We start from the raw sequence: 23,026 nt of genomic DNA on the forward strand, positions 1-23,026 counted from the left end.
ATTAATACCACACATTGGCAACTACGACTGAGACGAGTACGTGACCATCTGCACTGGATGTTGGCACAGTGGCAGAGCTTTGCATGGTCTGATGAATCCCGATACCTTCTTCACCATACCCACGGGAGGGCATAAATCCGTCGTCTTCCAGGGGAATAGCTCCTTGACGTCTGTACTGCGGAACGGATACAAGCTGGATGCGGTTCCATTGCGCTCTGGAGAACATCCATGGGTCCAGTGGAGCTCGTACAAGACGCCATGACGGACAAGGAGTATCATACACTGGTTTCAGACCACATATACCCCTTCATGATGATAATGTTTCCGGACGGCAGTGGCATTTTTCAGTAATATGTGCCGCATGTCATAAGGCCAGGAGTGTGATGGAGTGGTTCGAGGAACACAATGGCGAGTTCCATTGATGTGCTGGCTCCCAAACTCACCAGAACTGAACCCAATTGAACTCATCTGTCATGTGACTGATTCTGGCGTCAAAGCTCATTGCTTCCTCCCAGACTTGGGACTTAGATGACGTGTGTGTAGAAGTGGCGCCAAATCCCTACAGCGACCCACTAAGGCCCCCACTACTTCCATTCCACGACGCGTCGCTGCAGTTAGCCATATCAAAGGTGAACGTATCGTCTTTTAAATAGGCAGTCATATGTTCTGGCTGACCAGTATATACAGGTGGCGGTAGTATCGGGGACACAAGGTATACAAGGGCAGTGCTTTGACGGACCTGTCATTTGTCATCAGATGATTCATGTGAAAAGGCTTCCGACAGGAATTAACAATTTTTTTCCCCGGAATGGTACTTGGAGCTAGACGTATGCGACATTCTATTGCGAAAATCGTTAGGGATTTTTTTTAACCATTCAACAGTGAAGATCGCGTAAAATATTTTTTTTTAATTTAAGACAGTCTTTCTCAACGGACTATATTGCCATCTTCAGGTCTTAAAGTCTTTTTGTTGTAAAACATGTTCATTTTAAGCTGTTTTACAACAAAAATATTTTAAGATCTGAAAATGACAGCATAGTCTCTTGAAACTAGTTGTCTTAATAAAAAAAAATATTTTATGCGATCTTGTCTGTTAAATGTAAGCCGTCGCGCCATTGAGTTAGTAGACTGTCCTGTCTGGCGCCACTGGCTCAGGTGTAGTATCGACTATCCCTCTTGCGGCCCCATTGCCATTATCTATGAGGAAGAGTTGGTATCTGTGGGTTGTACCCTTACAAGGTCTTTGCTTGCCGAAATATATATACAGGCTGAGTCACCTAACATTACCGCTGGATATATTTCGTAAACCACATCAAATACTGACAAATCGATTCCACAGACCGAACGTGAGGAGAGGGGCTAGTGTAATTGGTCAATACAAACCATAAAAAAATACACGAAAGTATGTTTTTAACACAAACCTACGTTTTTTTTAAGTGGAACCCAGTTTGTTTTGTTAGCACATTTGAACATATAAGCAAATACGTAATCAGTGCCGTTTGTTGCATTGTAAAATGTTAATTACATCCGGAGATATTGTAACCTAAAGTTGACGCTTGAGTACCACTCCTCCACTGTTCGATCGTGTGTATCGGAGAGCACCGAATTACGTAAGGATCCAAAGGGAACGGTGATGGACCTTAGATACAGAAGAGACTGGAACAGGACATTACGTCCACATGCTAACACCTTTTTATTGGTCTTTTTCACTGACGCACATGTACATTACCATGAGGGGTGAGGTACACATACACACGTGGTTTCCGTTTTCAATTACGGAGTGGAATAGTGTGTGTCCCGACATGTCAGGCCAATAGATGTCTGTGGAATCGATTCGTCAGTATTTGATGTGGTTTACGAAATATATCCAGCGGTAATGTTAGGTGACTCACCCTGTATATACGGGGTTCGCTAGCCGGAGAGAGAAGAGGCACGAAGTTTGGGGACTGGCAGTAGCGTCGCGACGAGAAGTGGTCACGCGATCCGAGTGGCCGAAGCCACGAGCTGCGCAAGGAGGGCTGCCCAGAGTGAAGATACGGGAGTTCTTCACGGGGGTCAGCGTCGACTGTAAGCAGCAGGCCGACATCCTGTAGGTTGGTTGGCAACATTCGTGTCGGACGACCGCTCGTGGCCTGGCTGCCCTCTTCTGCCTGGCTTTCATCGGTATGACTCAGTTGCCGCTGCGACGCACCGTGGGTTCATGGAACTGCTTGCTGATAAAGGGGAGTAACTTTCTGTAATCCTCATGGTGATCTGTGTAATTGTCCACCGGCACTCCTTGTTATTTTATTGTACCCGGCCCACAGAGTTTTACTCGGTCGGCTGTTTGGTAGTAAAATAGGACGTATTATTGTACTAAAACACTAGTTGTCGTTTGGAAATTTGCCCCGCTATTATATTGCCTTTCCTTTCTGTTTTGTAAGCGATCATTACGTTCTAATGAATCAGCTCCTTGCCGTAAATACAGCCGCAACAATTGTACTAAGGCGCAGGTTGCTGTTAAACAAAAGAGCGACATTGTGGTTAGATTTAGATGTTAACCGGCTCAGTTCTTTTATTATAATTGCATTTTTCACCTCGCGAGTGCTACGGTCGCAGGTTCGAATCCTGCCTCGGGCATGGATGTGTGTGATGTCCTTAGGTTAGTTAGATTTAAGTAGTTCTAAGTTCTAGGGGACTAATGACCACAGTAGTTAAGTCCCATAGTGCTCAGAGCCATTTGAACCATTTGAATTGCATTTCTCAGTCATTAGTATAATCTGAACAACCTATTGTACTAAGCTGTTTGTGGCTGTGTTTGAAAGACTGCGTCATTATTGGTGTGTTTTAGCCGGGTCTGGTGGTTCCGCCGAGTGAGTTCTCTTGTAATAACTGTTCACAAGTAATGTTTGAAGACGTTCCTTCAGAGTGGTCTTAATAACTGACATTCAGTTTAACTTTGAAAATATTTACAGCCAACTGTCACCAGGGCTTAGTAAAAATAGAATTGTCAGAAGGGACGGGCTAGCATCCAGTCGTACCTTGGTTGCCGATTGAAATTAAGAGGTTGGTTGCTTTGAAGTAAGCCTTATCATTGCCATATTGTTTGCTAATCTGTTTAACCTTCAAGCACAGGTGCGCATCTTAACCCTGAACCACTCGACATACAGCTTTCAAATTAAAAGTTACGTCATCTGTTTTGAGTGAATGAATCACTCTTGTCATCAATGTTGCTTGTATAGTTTTCATGTGTTGCAGAAGGACATTTAATAAGAGAGACTGTGTCCAGCACGGTAGTAAACACCGCTGTTTCACCCGATAACGGACGGGCTGCAGGTCCGGCCATCTTGTAATCATTGTCATATTGTTTGCTGTTTTGCAATAGAGCACCTCAGATTTCTTTTGCAAAAGCTTATTCAACTTAAGGTTCCAGGTGGCAATAGTTATTGATTCGCCATGTATAAAACGCGTGAATAATATGCGAAGAAAATGAATGTTTACCATATACCATGCATACGGGTTAAAAGGCAATCACTCCCAGCTGCTGATTGGGAGTATACATAAAGAAGGTGAGCGGGAACATGCTCTATACGAATATTATAATACTTTGTGGGCAATGTTGCGGCGGAAAGTCAGGCGCCGGCGCGCAAATCGGGAACGAGAGAGTAGAGAGGGCTGTGAAGAAGACGTCAGCCAATTGTACGTCGACAGATCCCTTTCCAGGATGACAACGCGACAGCTTCGGCCTCTATGCAGAGAGGACATAAGCGCCGCGCCCAACTGGCCGCGGCCGAATTCTACAGAAGCTTAAAGACTAGCAACCTGAATAGAAGAGTCAACTGTATTATTTCACTTGTATTAGAATTGTTATACTGAAGAAGCTTGTTTATTCCGGATGTTGCCCTTTGCTTGCGACACATCTAAGTAATTGTCAAGTTAAGTATTATCATTTACTTTTGTGTAATAAAGCTGATTAATACGATTTGCTTGAATTGTTTGTCTAGCGATCCGAGAAAGCACGTTTCCTAGACACCCTACATTTGACGACTAGGCAGGATTCAACAGGCAATTCCTGTAATGCTATAATATGATACCGTGTGCAATGTAGAGAGTAGAGTCCCCAAGAAAAGAACAACACACAAAGAAATGATTGATCCAGCGTACCCCAAAGAGGGTGAAACGAAAGAAAATGAAGAAGAAGAAGAAGAAGAAGAAGAAGAAGAAGAAGAAGAGAGTACTGTCTACGCCTAAAAATAAATATCTATCCCGCTAACCCGAACATAACCGTAACTGCGAGCTATAATAAAAGTCATAACTGAAGCGATCTTTTTATGATTGACAGTGATATATAAGAAAGGATCATGTAAACTTCTTCTTGTGCTCGAAAGCGAAAGCAATAACTTTCATCTCTTTAAAAACATATCGGAAATGCTATTTCATTACTATTTCCAGGGTTGAATGTGTAATCCTCAAATGTTTATGTAAACCTAAAAGTAAGTTTAAACACGGTAAATAACGTAGTAAAACTTATTTCGTGTTGATTTAATAAAATTGTAATGAAGCACTTACTGGAAAAGGGCGCTACAATATTCATTGAAGAAAAAATGTGTTTTGGAATAACGCTGTGTTTCGAAGGTAGATAATGACATTCCACCGTAATCAACAAAACATTTGTCGAAAAATGGTTAGAATCCACAATTAATTGCAGTTCTGTCATTTACGTCAAGACGATACTGTGATACTGATCGGCCCCAATGTAAGTACTTATAGAGGGGGCCCTCCCTCTACCTCACGTCGCCAATTCCCAACTCAACGAAACGTTTCTCACAGGCACTTCCCGTCCATCCAAGTACACTCACACTGCGATACACGTTTACCTCAGCTCCCTTCTCCCCCCTATCCCCCCCCCCCCGCGTTGAATCAAAAATTGAAATAATAAGAATAGCTTTAAATACTTTAGTAAAGCTAAACATGGTCCTAACATGTTTTTCTTGAGTTATCCATGCAGAAAACAGCAGCTATTCGTTCCTACGTCATTCCTACACAACTACCCAAGGTACATTTTGATTAAGTGCAAAACCAAATTGTTTCTTAAGAGAACATGTATTTAACTAACACGACAACCTTCTTCCGTTTGGAATAAAATATTAGAAATAAATTATTTACAACTCTGAGTAATTTCACCAAATATTTAATACTATCTAAAACTCAATTGAAAGACAAAAACAGAAACGAGTAGATAGTTTCAAACAAATACGTAAGTATGAATATCCTTGTAAAAGTGTAAACTGCTAATGAAATATATATGCATGATAACCTACATTGTCTTCGTTGAAAGAGTTACTCCTTTTTATTGTACGTGCTAAACTGACCGTCTTATTCACGAATTTCGTCCTTGTTTTTGGCCTAATTTTATTTGTATGATCTGTGCTGGAAGAATGGTTACCGTTTTCTAAGCTCGTTCTTGTGGGCTGTTAGAAGTCTTCTACCAGTTCTATAAGGTAAGATTTTTCAAAATTACTCTTATACCCGCTAGTCAGATAAAAAAGCCTACGACAATTCGTACTGCCTTTTACCTTCTGACAGGCCAAATCACTGTTCCTGATTCAAATGCTTTCTGTTGATACATGAAAACGGCAGCCCATGTATCGGGACAAATCGCTATCAGCTCTGTGAATTATTGGACACCACACTTTTTTATATTTGTACTTTAAATGAAGTCGTTATCGACATTAGCTATGTTGGAAACAAAAGAAAATTGACATGAAGAAATGTCACTGGAAAGCTTGCTCGCAAGTGTTTCATTTTTACGGTCTTCGTCACAGGCGGTACATAACAAAAAAATGTTGTATTGCTACTTGTGCGTCTAAGACATACACTCAGGAACATTGAAAACAGCGCACCCAGAGGGGAGAAAGATACAAATGCGAAATATTGTGAATAAATACGGTGAGATCCGATGTGAAAATGATCCAAGTTTGACGCCTATGCGCAAGCCCTGTAGGGGCTCTGCAGTCGGGCAGCATAGTGGACGAGTCATACACATGATGATCGCGTCACCAGTTGAGGAGAACGTTAGTAGGCGCAGAGCGCCACGTTGAGGTGTGAAATGTTTCTCACATTTAAGCCAATTGGAGAGGGGCTTCATCATCGGCATGAAAATCGCAGGCTGGTCGAAATGCCTCGTGGCTCTTCAAGTCGATTGTTCGAAGTGTTCTCACAAACGATGTTGCCAGCAGCGGACGCGAGATGGCACGCATGTGTGACGTACCGCGTTAGGAACGACGAGCAAGACGACGAGGCGAGAGACTCGAAGGATCGTGCGGCAAGCGCTCAGGGATCCGACAGCGACTCGCTCTACGCTGGAAGCAGGTGTACGGCTGCCACTTGTTCCACAAACCACTTCCACATTCCTTGCGGATGTGAATTTGCAGTCCAGACTGCCGTTAACACCGATACCTCAGCTACTCCTTCTAAATGGTGCCGAGCCATATCGACATGGACTACCACTGACTGGCAAAACGTGGTCTTTAGTGATGAATACCGATTTCTCATGAAGACGGACAATAACCGTCAACGGTTGAACGGTACAATTCCACTCACGCTGTTGCGTGCCACTCCGCCCACACAACCGGCGTAATGGAGGGCCATATACTATGATTACCGGTCTCCTCTAACTATGGTACGTGGTACCATATGTTGATGACATTCTTCAACTCCATGTCGAACCTTTCCTAACTGGTCTACCACGGACGTTTTTCCAGCAAAGGTGCTCCTCCCCATGGAGCTCAAGTTGCTCCAGGCTTCATGTCACTTTCCGACTCTTCCATAGCCGGCCTGCTCCCCGTACTTGTCCCCTATAGGACACGCGTGGGACCAGCTGAAACGCCAGATGCACCACCATTATTCCGGGGGAGATTGCACGTATCGACAAGTGGTGTTCGGTGGATCATAGTCGACTATGGGGCACATACATTGGTACATGCACAATGATCACAATGTTGATATTTACCGAGATACTGAGGCAAGTACATGTTTCTTAAATGGGACGCTACACTTTTTCTTACCAACATTCGAACGCTCTGGAAAAGACGCGTATAGTGACGTAACGCATGTTGCTGTTGTGATTCAAACTTCGCTTAAAAGTCGCTGGGAAATATTGTACGATTGAAGGTCGAGGCGGTCGGAAGCGGCTGCAGACGGTAAACACGCCTCGCGCCACCTGCAGGCCGAGTTGCCCTGCTCTATGCAGCACGCAAGGCCTACGCTACGTCCGTAAATCCTCATCCGCTCTCTTTTAAGCAAAGTTTGAATCACAATAGCAACATGCGTTACATCACTATACGCGTCTTTTCCAGAGCGTTCGAATGATGGTAAAAGAAGTATAGCTTCCCATTTATAAAACATGTTCTTGCCTCATTATCTCGGTCAATATAAAAGTTGTGATTATTGTGCGTGTACCAACGTATGTGTCCAATAGTCCGCTATGATTCGCCGAAAACCGCATGCCGATACGTGCAATCGCCCCCGGAATAAAGGGGGTGTTACGTCTTACGCGACTCACACTGTATATATGATTTGGAGGTGAGTGTTCGAGATTTGTGGGCCAGAGTGCCTCAAGACAACCTTAGACGTTTGATCAACTCGATGCCGGACCATGTTGCGGGATGTATCGCAACAAAAGGTGGGCCAAAGCGTTATTGATGTACTGTATTTGTATTAGCGCACTGTATTTGTCTTCTTTTCCTCACTGAGTTTGTCTACTTGTCTTGATTTTCGGATCAAGGGAATCTCTCACATGTATCATTATATCTAATAAATTTCATTTCTATCCGATGCTCCCATCTTGATGAGCTATTTTCAGTGTTCTGATTGTACTTAAAGTCTTAAAGGCTGGTATTTACTTGCGAATAAATGTTGTATTTCGTTGGGTGAACAGAGTATCACTTTATGTCTAGGTGCGAGCTCTGTCTGTATCACGGCCAAGCAAAGCTCATCGAAGTGCTTCTTCACTCTTGAATTCCATAGACAATTTACACACAATGGCCCATCTATAACAGATGTTGAAACTTCCGTCAGTTTATCGAATGATCCTTTGATGGTAGCTGTTTCTAACAGCAACCGAGCGATGTGTCGTAGTGGTGAGACGTCGGAATCGCTTTCTGGAAAACGGCGATTCAAAACCCCAGACTAAGTTTATTCTTTATTTCCCCCAAAATCGGTTTAGAAAAAAGTCGCAAAGCTCGATTTTCTAGCCTTTTTTTCCGTATCAAATTTGCCTTCCGGCTGTAATGTCTTCGTCATCCACAGGACGTGTTCTTTCTTTCTCACTGCGCCATTTCTAAGGGATCTTACGTAGCTGCAACGTCCATACTCTAAGACTGTAAGGCTTTAGGTGCTACATTCATTCTTTCTAGTGCTTTAAACCGAATCTTAAAAGGGGAACAAATCTGTAGGATTCAATAATGATTTTGAGACTTATTGCTACACTTCGTTCGTTACATTTCTGACTCGTACGAATTATGTTCGTCAGTCTTAAAACGTCAATGAATTTTTTCTACGTTTGTGGATAGTGTAGTATCTGCAAACCTGACGCCTTAGATTTAGTGTCTTTAGCTATACCTAATATGTGCTCACGGATCAATTTAAGAAATCTTGCCACTGTAGCATGCTGTGCTTAAAACATTTCAAATGTTCTCAGATGTTCCGCAACACATGGACGTTAGTCTCTGCAGCGTCTTTAAGAACTAAATTTAAATAGTGAGATGGTCATTTTTTGCTTACACCATTCATGACGAATATTCCATCATAGCCTTGGCCGAGACATTTGCTTACATCTAGTCCCTTCAATGAACTGATAGTAGAGTCCTAATGCGGATTGATCTTTGATTTAGGTAAGGTAGGTAAATGATTCGCATATCTTGAATTTAGAATGATTTCCAAAAGAGTCTCAGATTATTTTAGCATTGCTAAATAATTTTCTTGACTGATTAATTTTACTAGTTTTTCCACTTTTATTTCCAATTTTTATCTTCAACTTTTTTTTCTTTCGGGGGCAAGGTGCATGTTATTTTTGCTCCGCTCTTGTTACGTTCCTGCTCTTGGGCTGGACAGTTACTTGTGTGATAATTATCTTCCGTGTCTCCTCGTAAAATGAACAACATAATTTCAATATTACTGCGGTCTCTGTTGGCCCACGTCGTTGCCTAGCAACAGTTCCGGACAAGCAACATGAATGTTTCCGACGCCATTCAGCAAAACTTGAAGAAAAGCTTAAAATGCAGTGAGAGCGTGGAGCAACCGTAGCAATTAGAGGGTAAGTTGTCAACAAACATCTAAGTCCTGTCAATCGTCTCACCCACACGGCGTCAGATCGAGTGCACCTTTTTGGGAATGAATAACACAAGTTCTCAAAGGTTTGAGTGCTTAATGAGTACGAAGATCTGCGATACAGAAATTATATTGTTAAATTGGTTTTTGGAACCCAGTCACCGCATTGTTCATAAGGTTTGTTGAGGCAGTGTGCGCTGGAGAAGCATACATGTTATAAATCTTGTAATAACAGGAAAATTGGAATACTACAAATTACACATTCTCCTACGTAGCTTCCGTCCAAAGTCATCTCTGAATTCGCTCTTGTATACAGTGTCCTGTAACTCCAGTCTATCAAAATAGTGCCTTGAAACACAGATTTTCCTAGTGCATATCATAAGAAATCATGTATTTCCGAAGGATTTATAAACACAATTATTTCATAAATTAAACAGTATTTTGGTTATAAATTAATTTGCCTTTTGAAATCTTAGGTATATTTTCTAATGAATGAAATGCCATTTGAAATTGTTATTTATGTAGAAGCTGAATTGAACTTATCGTCATTGGGTTAATACAGGTCGTATGCCCTATCCCATTGCGCCCATAGGTTTTCTTGATTTCTCGGCGCACTAACATTGGGTCCGTAGAGGTCGCTGGACTTCAAGCTGCAGATATATTGACGCCTTCCTCTGCCAACCTCGGAGCACAAACGTTTCTTGTAGGCGTGGTACTTTACTTGTCACTGCTTAACGCTGTGTGTCATTGTGGTCACAAGTAACTGCGTCAAGACGAATCCGCTTTCCCAGTGACACCACGTCTTGATGAGTATTTTGAATTTAATTTCTTTACAGTGTTACTGGTTGTCGTATTTAGTTTGGTTTTGAGAGACATTATTTTTTAAAGCAACATCTACATCGATACTCCGCTTTCCACCTTACGGCGAGTGGCGAAGGGTATTCAGCACCATTACAAGTTATTTCCTGTCCTGTTCCACTAGCAAATGGAACGAGCGAAAAACGACTGTCTACATGCCTACGTATGAGCCCTAATTTGTCGTATCTTATCTTCGTGATCCTTACTTGGAGTGTACAATGGTGTCCAAAATTAAAGCACGTTAATTTTGCCACAAAAAAGTATTGACAAGTGATAGTAACTTACAAAGTATGTAACGAATACAGAACATAAACAACTGCAACATGCATAACGATAAACAAAAATTTTCTTCGTTTTTTTCCAACTTAACAAATTTGCACTCAGATTCCGACAACTGGTTAACGTGCTCAGTATGGGATGTGGCTGGTAGCAATACAGACCTGACAACTACGGGGCTTGCTGTGAATAATATAATCAGTCTCGTGTTGAGGCAATAACGACCATTCTTCCTGGAGACCGACTCGCAGTCTTGGACAGTGGTTGACGGATGCTGACGTGACGCAAGCCGTCTCCCTAGAGTATCCCTGACATGCTCTTGGGATTCAAATAGGAAGAGCGAGCAGGCCACGCCATGCTGCAATATCTTCCGTTTCCAAGACAACCTATGCTCTGTGAGGACGAGCATTATTGTCCATCAGTACGAAGTCTGGGCCCACAGTAGCTCCCAACAACCGCACTTGAGGTCCCAAGATCTCGTCATGAAACCTTACAGCAATTAAACCTTGCCGTTTTACTCCTATGGTCAACATAATCCCTGCTCATACCGTTAGGGATCCTCCTCGATCATGTTCCACGTTCCATCCAGATGCGAATCTACCGAGAATCACTCTCCAGACTAAATCGGGACTCATTTGTGAAAACAAAATTGACCCACTGCTCGACCGCCCAGGTGGCATGTTGATGGCTCCTCTCTAGACCTCTAGACGTGCACTTCTGTGAAGACACGTCAGAGGTACACATACAGCAGGTCTCCGACAATACAGATCACTCTGCCGAAGCCTTCTGCACACCATTTGCCTTGATACAACACGTCCAGAGGATGCTGCGAGCTTACATGCCAGTTGCCGTGCAGTACTAAGGCGGTACTGTCGCGCTCTTACAGCCAAATAACTGTCCTGTCTTATGGAGTCACGCGTGATCGACCCTACCCTGGTCTTCGGGATACTGTTTCGGTCCCTATACGCTGTCGTCGCATCCGAGAAACAACAGAACGATTCACACTAAACCATCGGGCCACATCAATTTGCGACTGTCCTGCTTACTTTCCTTCTCTGGCCCTCCACAGCAGAGTCTGGTAGCGATCTTCTCTGTGCCGTACTGCACCGTCTGTGACTGTGTACACAGCGATTATGTGTTTGGGACTACCCGGCAAACACTACCTCCTTTCCTAGGTACCCTGATGTAATCATTAACATGGGTCCATTGACCGGTTTCCTAGGTACCCTGATGTAATCATTAACATGGGTCCATTGACCGGTTTCCTAGGTACCCTGATGTAATCATTAACATGGGTCCATTGACCGGTTTCCTAGGTACCCTGATGTAATCATTAACATGGGTCCATTGACCGGTTTCCTAGGTACCCTGATGTAATCATTAACATGGGTCCATTGACCGGTTTCCTAGGTACCCTGATGTAATCATTAACATGGGTCCATTGACCGGTTTCCTAGGTACCCTGATGTAATCATTAACATGGGTCCACTGACCGGTTTCCTAGGTACCCTGATGTAATCATTAACATGGGTCCATTGACTGGTTTCCTAGGTACCCTGATGTAATCATTAACATGGGTCCATTGACCGGTTTCCTAGGTACCCTGATGTAATCATTAACATGGGTCCATTGACCGGTTTCCTAGGTACCCTGATGTAATCATTAACATGGGTCCATTGACCGGTTTCCTAGGTACCCTGATGTAATCATTAACATGGGTCCATTGACCAGTTTCCTAGGTACCCTGATGTAATCATTAACATGGGTCCATTGACCAGTTTCCTAGGTACCCTGATGTAATCATTAACATGGGTCCATTGACCAGTTTCCTAGGTACCCTGATGTAATCATTAACATGGGTCCATTGACCGGTTTCCTAGGTACCCTGATGTAATCATTAACATGGGTCCATTGACCAGTTTCCTAGGTACCCTGATGTAATCATTAACATGGGTCCATTGACTGGTTTCCTAGGTACCCTGATGTAATCATTAACATGGGTCCATTGACCGGTTTCCTAGGTACCCTGATGTAATCATTAACATGGGTCCATTGACCGGTTTCCTAGGTACCCTGATGTAATCATTAACATGGGTCCATTGACCGGTTTCCTAGGTACCCTGATGTAATCATTAACATGGGTCCATTGACCGGTTTCCTAGGTACCCTGATGTAATCATTAACATGGGTCCATTGACCGGTTTCCTAGGTACCCTGATGTAATCATTAACATGGGTCCATTGACCGGTTTCCTAGGTACCCTGATGTAATCATTAACATGGGTCCATTGACCGGTTTCCTAGGTACCCTGATGTAATCATTAACATGGGTCCATTGACCGGTTTCCTAGGTACCCTGATGTAATCATTAACATGGGTCCATTGACCGGTTTCCTAGGTACCCTGATGTAATCATTAACATGGGTCCATTGACCGGTTTCCTAGGTACCCTGATGTAATCATTAACATGGGTCCATTGACCGGTTTCCTAGGTACCCTGATGTAATCATTAACATGGGTCCATTGACCGGTTTCCTAGGTACCCTGATGTAATCATTAACATGGGTCCATTGACCGGTTTCCTAGGTACCCTGATGTAATCATTAACATGGGTCCATTGACCGGTTTCCTAGGTACCCTGATGTAATCATTAACATGGGTCCATTGACCGGTTTCCTAGGTACCCTGATGTAATCATTAACATGGGTCCATTGACCGGTTTCCTAGGTACCCTGATGTAATCATTAACATGGGTCCATTGACCGGTTTCCTAGGTACCCTGATGTAATCATTAACATGGGTCCATTGACCGGTTTCCTAGGTACCCTGATGTAATCATTAACATGGGTCCATTGACCGGTTTCCTAGGTACCCTGATGTAATCATTAACATGGGTCCATTGACCGGTTTCCTAGGTACCCTGATGTAATCATTAACATGGGTCCATTGACCGGTTTCCTAGGTACCCTGATGTAATCATTAACATGGGTCCATTGACCGGTTTCCTAGGTACCCTGATGTAATCATTAACATGGGTCCATTGACCGGTTTCCTAGGTACCCTGATGTAATCATTAACATGGGTCCATTGACCGGTTTCCTAGGTACCCTGATGTAATCATTAACATGGGTCCATTGACCGGTTTCCTAGGTACCCTGATGTAATCATTAACATGGGTCCATTGACCGGTTTCCTAGGTACCCTGATGTAATCATTAACATGGGTCCATTGACCGGTTTCCTAGGTACCCTGATGTAATCATTAACATGGGTCCATTGACCGGTTTCCTAGGTACCCTGATGTAATCATTAACATGGGTCCATTGACCGGTTTCCTAGGTACCCTGATGTAATCATTAACATGGGTCCATTGACCGGTTTCCTAGGTACCCTGATGTAATCATTAACATGGGTCCATTGACCGGTTTCCTAGGTACCCTGATGTAATCATTAACATGGGTCCATTGACCGGTTTCCTAGGTACCCTGATGTAATCATTAACATGGGTCCATTGACCGGTTTCCTAGGTACCCTGATGTAATCATTAACATGGGTCCATTGACCGGTTTCCTAGGTACCCTGATGTAATCATTAACATGGGTCCATTGACCGGTTTCCTAGGTACCCTGATGTAATCATTAACATGGGTCCATTGACCGGTTTCCTAGGTACCCTGATGTAATCATTAACATGGGTCCATTGACCGGTTTCCTAGGTACCCTGATGTAATCATTAACATGGGTCCATTGACCGGTTTCCTAGGTACCCTGATGTAATCATTAACATGGTTCCATTGACCGGTTTCCTAGGTACCCTGATGTAATCATTAACATGGGTCCATTGACCGGTTTCCTAGGTACCCTGATGTAATCATTAACATGGATCCATTGACCGGTTTCCTAGGTACCCTGATGTAATCGTTAACATGGATCCATTGACCGGTTTCCTAGGTACCCTGATGTAATCGTTAACATGGGTCCATTGACCGGTTTCCTAGGTACCCTGATGTAATCATTAACATGGGTCCATTGACCGGTTTCCTAGGTACCCTGATGTAATCATTAACATGGGTCCATTGACCGGTTTCCTAGGTACCCTGATGTAATCATTAACATGGGTCCATTGACCGGTTTCCTAGGTACCCTGATGTAATCATTAACATGGGTCCATTGACCGGTTTCCTAGGTACCCTGATGTAATCATTAACATGGGTCCATTGACCGGTTTCCTAGGTACCCTGATGTAATCATTAACATGGGTCCATTGACCGGTTTCCTAGGTACCCTGATGTAATCATTAACATGGGTCCATTGACCGGTTTCCTAGGTACCCTGATGTAATCATTAACAAGGGTCCATTGACCGGTTTCCTAGGTACCCTGATGTAATCATTAACATGGGTCCATTGATCGGAATGTCAATTTCCGTGCGGGACATCATCGTGCGGACATCTAGTTGAAGTCTGTAGGATTATATTGTGAATTACACACAGCACGGGTATGTAGCAATTTGTTGGTTTAATTTTGGACACCAGAATATATCGGAGGGAGCAGGATCGTTCTGTAGTCAGCTTCAAACGCCTCCAGGGATTCCCATTTGAGTTCCCGAAGCGCCTCCGTAACATTTGCGTGTTCGAACCTACCAGTAACAAATCTTGCAGCCCCCATCTGAATTGCTTCGATGTCTTCCTTTAATCGACCTGGTACGGATCCTAAATATTCGAGCAGTACTCAATAACAGGTTCCACTTGCGTCCTATATGGGGTCTCCTTTCGAGGAACATACAGAATTTAATCGACGAAAGGAAAAAAAATAATAAAACTGCAGCAAATGAAGAAAGTTAAATGGAATACAGATGTCTAAAAAATGAAATTAAGTCTAAATTGGCTAATCAGGAACAGCTAGAAGACAAATGGACGGCTGTAGAAGAATGCACAACTAAGGGAAAGCTGGATGCTGCCTGTAGGAAAATTGCAGAGGTACCTGGAAGAAAGTGAAGCAAGTGTATGAACATCAAAAGCTTAGATGGAAAGCCAGTCTGAAGCAAAATGAGTAGCTGAAATGTGTGAGGAATACATAGAATCTCTACATAAGGGGAACAAACTTGAGGATAATGTCATAGAAAGAGAAGAGAAAGCATGTGAAGATGAGGTGGGAGAAATGATACTGGGAAATGCATCCGATCGAGCATTAGAAATCTTAAGTGGAAACAATGGTATAGGCAACAGTCCGTGAGAATTATGCAGATCCTCAGGAGATCCAGCAGGGACAAAACTATTCCTCCTGGTAAGCAAGATACGTCAGACCAGCGAAATACCCTCAGATCTACATCTACATCTACATCTACATCCGTACTCCGCAAGCCACCTGACGGTGTGTGGCGGAGGGTACCCTGAGTACCTCTATCGGTTCTCCCTTCTATTCCAGTCTCGTATTGTACGTGGAAAGAAGGATTGTCGGTATGCTTCTGTGTGGGCTCTAATCTCTCTGATTTTATCCTCATGGTCTCTTCGCGAGATATACGTAGGAGGGAGCAATATACTGCTTGACTCTTCCGTGAAGGTATGTTCTCGAAACTTTAACAAAAGCCCGTACCGAGCTACTGAGCGTCTCTCCTGCAGAGTCTTCCACTGGAGTTTATCTATCATCTCCGTAACGCTTTCGCAATTACTAAATGATCCTGTAACGAAGCGCGCTGCTCTCCGTTGGATCTTCTCTATCTCTTCTATCAACCCTACCTGGTGCGGATCCCACACTGCTGAGCAGTATTCAAGCATTGGGCGAACAAGTGTACTGTAACCTACTTCCTTTGTTGTCGGATTGCATTTCCTTAGGATTCTTCCAATGAATCTCAGTCTGGCATCTGCTTTACCGACGATCAACTTTATATGATCATTCCATTTTAAATCACTCCTAATGCGTACTCCCAGATAATTTATGGAATTAACTGCTTCCAGTTGCTGACCTGCTATTTTGTAGCTAAATGATAAGGGACCTATCTTTCTATGTATTCGCATCACATTACACTTCGCTACATTGAGATTCAATTGCCATTCCGTGCACCATGCGTCAATTCGCTGCAGATCCTCCTGCATTTCAGTACAATTTTCCATTGTTGCAACCTCTCGATACACCACAGCATCATCTGCAAAAAGCCTCAGTGAACTTCCGATGTCATCCACCAGGTCATTTATGTATATTGTGAACAGCAACGGTCCTATGACACTCCCCTGCGGCACACCTGAAATCACTCTTACTTCGGAAGACTTCTCTCCATTGAGAATGACGTGCTGCGTTCTGTTATCTAGGAACTCCTCAATCCAATCACACAATTGATCTGATAGTCCGTATGCTCTTACTTTGTTCATTAAACGACTGTGGGGAACTGTGTCAAACGCCTTGCGGAAGTCAAGAAACACGGCATCCACCTGTGAACCCGTGTCTAAGGCCCTCTGAGTCTCGTGGACGAATAGCGCGAGCTGGGTTTCACACGATCGTCTTTTTCGAAACCCATGCTGATTCCTACAGAGTAGATTTCTAGTTTCCAGAAAAGACATTATACTCGAACATAATATGTGTTCCAAAATTCTACAACTGATCGACGTTAGAGATATAGGTCTATAGTTCTGCACGTCTGTTCGACGTCCCTTCTTGAGAACGGGGATGACCTGTGCCCTTTTCCAATCCTTTGGAACGCTTCGCTCTTCTAGAGACCTACGGTACACCGCTGCAAGAAGGGGGGCAAGTTCCTTCGCGTACTCTGTGTAAAATCGAACTGGTATCCCATCAGGACCAGCGGCCTTTCCTCTTTTGAGCGATTTTAATTGTTTCTCTATCCCTCTGTCGTCTACTTCGATATCTACCATTTTGTCAACTGTGCGACAATCTAGAGAAGGAAGCACAGTGCAGTCTTCCTCTGTGAAACAGCTTTGGAAGAAGACATTTAGTAATTCGGCCTTTAGTCTGTCATCCTCTGTTTCAGTGTCTGGACATTTTGTTTTGATCCACCTACCGCTTTGACATAGGACCAAAATTTCTTAGGATTTTCTGCCAAGTCAGTACATAGAACTTTACTTTCGAATTCATTGAAGCCTCTCGCATAGCCCTCCTCAGATCCCAAGAAGAACACAAAAATTTCAATACCATAGAAGGCAGATTCTAACACGTGTGAATATTGCCCAACAAAAAGCTCAGTAAATCAAGGTTGCATAATATTTACACGGATTATTTACAGAAAAACGGAAAAAAACCTGGTAGAAGCCGCCCTCAGGCAAGATCAGCTTTGGTTCCAAAGAAATGTGGGCCATACTTACTCTGCGAGTTATCCTAGAAGGTAGATTGCAGGTAGGCGAACTGACATTTATAGTATTTGCAGATTTAGGGACAGAATTTTAATAATGTTGACTGGACTAAACGCTTTTAAATTTTGGAGGTAGTAGGGATAAAATACAAGGAGTGAAAAGTTGTTGACAGCTTGTTCATAAAGCAGCCTACAGTTACAACGGTCGAAGGACATGAAAGGAAAGTAGTGGTTGAGGAGTAAGTGAGACAGGGTTGTAGCCTATCCCCGATGTCATTCAATTTATATAGTGAGTAATCAATGAAGCACAAATTTGAAAAATCAATTGAAGTTCACGGAGAAGAAACAAACCCTTTGCTGTTTGCCGATGACATTGTAATTTTATCAGGGATGACAAAGGATTTGGAAGACAGTTGAAGGGAAAGGATGGTGCCCTGAAAAGAGATTACAATATGAACATCCACAAAAGTAAAGCAGCGGTAATGATATATAATCAAATAAACCAGGTGAAGATGAGGCAATTAGAGTAGCAAGCGATAAACTGATAGCAGTAAGTGAGTTCTGCTATTTGGCCAAAAGACTGCTAATATTAACAAAAGCATTTATGAAAATAAAGCATTTATTAGCAAGTAATAACAATTTAAGTATTAGGAAGTCTTTTCGGGAGGTGTTTGTCTGGAATGTATCTTTCTACGACAATGAAACGTGGACGTTTAGCAGTTCAGACAAGAAGAGGATATAAGCTTTTGAAATGTGTTGCTATGTGTTATGGAAGAATACTGTAGTTTATAAGGGTGGATGGAATAACGAATGAGAAGATACTTAATATAATTGTGGAAATAAGAAATTTATGGCAGAACGTGACTGACAGAAGGGATTGGTTGACAGAAAACATCCTCAGGTATCAAGAAATTCTCAGTTTGGTAACGGAAGGAAGTGTGTGTGTCGAGGGAGGGGGGCGGGGTGGTAGGATGGTGGGGTGGCGAGTTAAAAATTGTCGAGGGAGATCGTCTTTTGAATACAGTTAACAGTTGCGTTGGTTTTGCAGAGGTAAAGGGGCTTGCAGAGAATACAGTTGCATGGAGAGGTGCATCAAACCAGGCGTGAGCATAACAACATTTTGAGTTATGGTCTTCACTACAGCTGTAAAGCTTTTTTATGAACCTTTTCGATAAAAGTTTCCCTTGTTCATGCAGGTCTGAGCATCATTATAAGTTGAAACATTTCTCATCCCGAGACAGTAAATTCTCGTAATCACCACTGACAGTTTGATTTACGTTTCAAAATGTGGCGAAGGATAGGACGTTATAATTGTAATGCTGTCTACGTTACCTAACGCTTGCTCACCACATCACTGTTCAAAGCCGACTGCTAGTATCGCAGTTTCCGCTTTATCGAAGTAGCTTACAGCAACAAGTACTGCTTGCACATGACCCCTTTCTTCACTCGATACCCCTTATCCGCACATCAACCAGTTTCGTGGACGACGAGTTCACTGGCGCCCATATAATACGAGATACAGAAAGTTAGATAAAACCCGCAATTGATGGAAATTTAAGGTGAATTTGAGGGACATTTACGTGTATATCAAGAGCATAGACTAATGGGAAACACAGGTGATGTATTTGTCACAATAGACAGGAAACACACGCTCACCGCGAAAGATGATGATGTTGCATGCGAGATGGTTTCGTAAAACTCAGTACTAAGGATGGATATAAACATGTAATTGAATACTTCTGTCGAGGATCGGATTCATCACCTGATGTAATCGAAAACTTTGCAGAAGATCTAATATGTAGAAGCCTCTAATCATATTGTTATCACTGCATGACTTCAGAGAGACAAGATGTCCTGTGAAACATTACTAAATCCCATATCTGAAAATTCGGAAGTTACTAATGATTGCAGTGTATTGGCTCAAATGGCAATAAGAAGACCCGACCTCTTTGAAGATGTCCACGCTGAAACTGGTGTCAGTGACCATGAGGAAGCTGTAGCAACGACTGTTATCAAAGTACCAAGGGCAGCTGAAACAATTAGAAGAATTACTATTTAGCGAAGTACTTAGTGCAGTAGTAGAGTCATATCTCAAAGAAGATTTGAAACATTTATCTCTGGAAGGTACTCTCCAAATTATACAGGCACTGCAAAGAAACAGAAAGCGGTTACTGATAGGCCTATAGACAGGTCTAGAGGACAATGTGTGAAGCATTCAGTGACCACGATAGCAGAATATTATTGAAAGGTCTCTCACTAAACCGAGAAGCGCTGTTCAAACGTAGAGGCTGCTAGTAATACCAAAATTAGTAAACTAGTATTCAGACTGAGGCAGGAACTAAAACGGAAGCAAAAGTAGAAATGATTAACTGCATTCTCAAATGTTCCTTTACGAAGGATAATCCAAGAGTGTTGCCCCAATTTAATAATCTCTCCACTGCAAGACGGAAGATAGAGATATTAGCGTCAGTGTTGTTGGGAAACAACTGGAATCGTTGAAATTGGACGAAGTTCCGGAACCCGGTGGCATTCCTATCAGATTCTATACCGAATTTGCGCTTTGATGAGCTCCTATTTTAACCAAATTTGCCCCCTAAAGGCGGCGAAGTAGGAGCAAACGACAGCGCCATCTCCACACTATGCATAGTACGTCCTCAATCCTCCCAAGGGACATTTTTCGTCGTTCTGCACAGCACCCTGCTGCAGCCAGTTCTGAAGTACACAGCAACACTCGATAATAACGCGGACGGCTCATATATTGACCCCTCCATCGATCGCCAAATCGATATCTGTAGTTGGCTACAGGTTTAACAAGAGATTTCTCAATTTGTATCTTCACCACGTAGAGGGAGTGTCCTTCCACCAAGAAAGTTTCCAACAATCGCTGCGCGACGTCTACGAGGTATTTACAATAATTGCCATTAAAACTGCTACACCACGAATATGACGTGCTACAGACGCGAATTTTAACTGACAGGAAGAAGATGCTGTCATATGCAAATGATTAGCTTTTCTGAGCATTCACACAAGGTTCGCGCCGGTGGCGACACCTACAACGTGATGACATGAGGAAAGTTTCCAACCGATTTCTCATACACAAACAGCAGTTGACCGGCTTTGCCTGGTGAAACGTTGTTGTGATGCCTAGTGTAAGTAGGAGAAATGCGTGCCATCACGTTTCCGACTTTGATAAAGGTCGGATTGTAGACTATCGCCATTGCGGTTTATCGTATCGCGACATCGACATTGCTGCTCGCGTTGGTCCAGATCCAATTACTATTAGCAGAATATGGACTCGGTGCGTTCACGAGGGTAATACGGAACGCCGTGCTGGATCCCGACGGCCTCGTATCACTAGCAGTCGAGATGACAGGCATCTTATCCGCATGGCTGTAACGGATCGTGCAGCCACGTCTCGATCCCTGAGTCAGTAGATGGGGACGTTTGCAAGACAACCACCATCTGCACGAACAGTTCGACGACGTTTGCAGCAGCATGGACTATCAGCTCGGAGACCATGGCTGCGGCTACCCTTGACGCTGCATGACAGACAGGAGCGCCTACGATGGTGTACTCAACGACGAACCTGGGTGCACGAATGGCAAAACGTCATTTTTTAGGGTGAATCCAGGTTCTGTTTACAGCATCATGATGGTCGCATCCGTGTTTGGCGACATCGCGGTGCACGCACATTGGAAGTGTGTATTCGTCATCGCCATACTGGCGTATCATCTGGCCTGATGGTATGGTTACACGTCTCGGTCACCTCTTGTTCGCATTGACGGCACTTTGAACAGTGGACGTTACATTTCAGATTTGTTACGACCCGTTGCTCTACCCTTCATTCGATCCCTGCGAGACCCTACATTTCAGCAGGATAATGCACGACCGCATGTTGCAGGTCCTGTACCGGCCTTTCGGGATACAGAAAATGTTTGACTGCTGCCCTGGCCAGCACATTCTCCAGATCGCTCACCAATCGAAAACGTCTGGTCAATGGTGGCCGAGCAACTGGCACGTCACAATACGCCAGTCACTACTATTGATGAACTGTGGTATCGTGTTGAAGCTGCATGGGTAGCTGTAACTGTTGACGCCATCCAAGTTCTGTTTGACTCAATTCCCAGGCGTATAAAGGCCGTTATTACGGCCAGAATTCGTTGTTCTGGGTACTGATTTCTCAGGATCTATGCGCCCAAATTGCTTGAAAATGTAATGACATGTCAGTTATAGTATAATATATTTGTCCAATGAATACCCGTTTATCGTCTGCATTTCTTCTTGGTGTGTCAATTTTAATGGCCAGTAGTGTAGAACGTGAGAGCAATACCATCTCAACGTCACAAAGACATGAGAGACAGTATTATCGTCTTCACAGTAAGAACTAAAATAAAACAGGGCATGGGATGATGTGACACCGGTACCAACACAACCACAAAGGTTAAAGGAACGATCCAAAGACTTAGCAGTGGCAGAAGAGCACTATTTAAGAATTCCCACCGCATTATATACTGAGAGAGCGATTTCAACTTTTACATTCAAGCCAAAGCCTACGATCCTCAAAAGCTTGAACTTTCACATAAAGTAATTGTGTAGCTACATTTTAGTGTTTTCTTCACATTCATGTACGTGAATATTAGGGTGATCACTATACTACGGTAGCGGCGTACTGTTTGTAGTCGACTCGAGTACTGCTGGTGGGACACGTCTTCACTGGAAGCATTTTGCTGACAACGGTAGATTGATCCCGGGACTGTGGAGCAATTGACGGCTGACGGTTAAAACTGTTGAGGACTATCTCATTGTCTTCTGGAGTGAAGCCATAAGACGTTAATTGTGACCATTTAGTTTGCCGCCTCCCTTCGTGCTACCGACAGAAACAAACATCTCCGCATGTCAGGTTCCATCCTCTCCTGTAAAGAAATAACTTCACATCTTAATTGCATCCACATGTTAAACATACTGGACAATTATATTTAAACATGGTTTTTTTTCAAGTATTGGTCTTCCGGAAGACAATACCACACTACCACTCAAGATGCTTAGTTTCCTAAGAGCGTGCGAGAAATACGACACAGCGACAAAATGTACGAATACGAAAATTAGGGTCTCAATTTTTTGGAAAATGTTTTACTTTCTCATAAAAAATGGACTTCCGAAACGGATGTAGCTTTGCTCTATACCCATAAAACAATTTATTGAGTGACCTGTGTCCGAGCCGTAATATTTCCAACGCAGGAAGTGCCGTCGCTGTTCGGAACGCCAGAAAATCTCAAATGATGCTTTC

The sequence above is a fragment of the Schistocerca gregaria genome, chromosome 4, assembly GCF_023897955.1.
Source record: "Schistocerca gregaria isolate iqSchGreg1 chromosome 4, iqSchGreg1.2, whole genome shotgun sequence".
Taxonomy (NCBI): domain Eukaryota; kingdom Metazoa; phylum Arthropoda; class Insecta; order Orthoptera; family Acrididae; genus Schistocerca; species Schistocerca gregaria.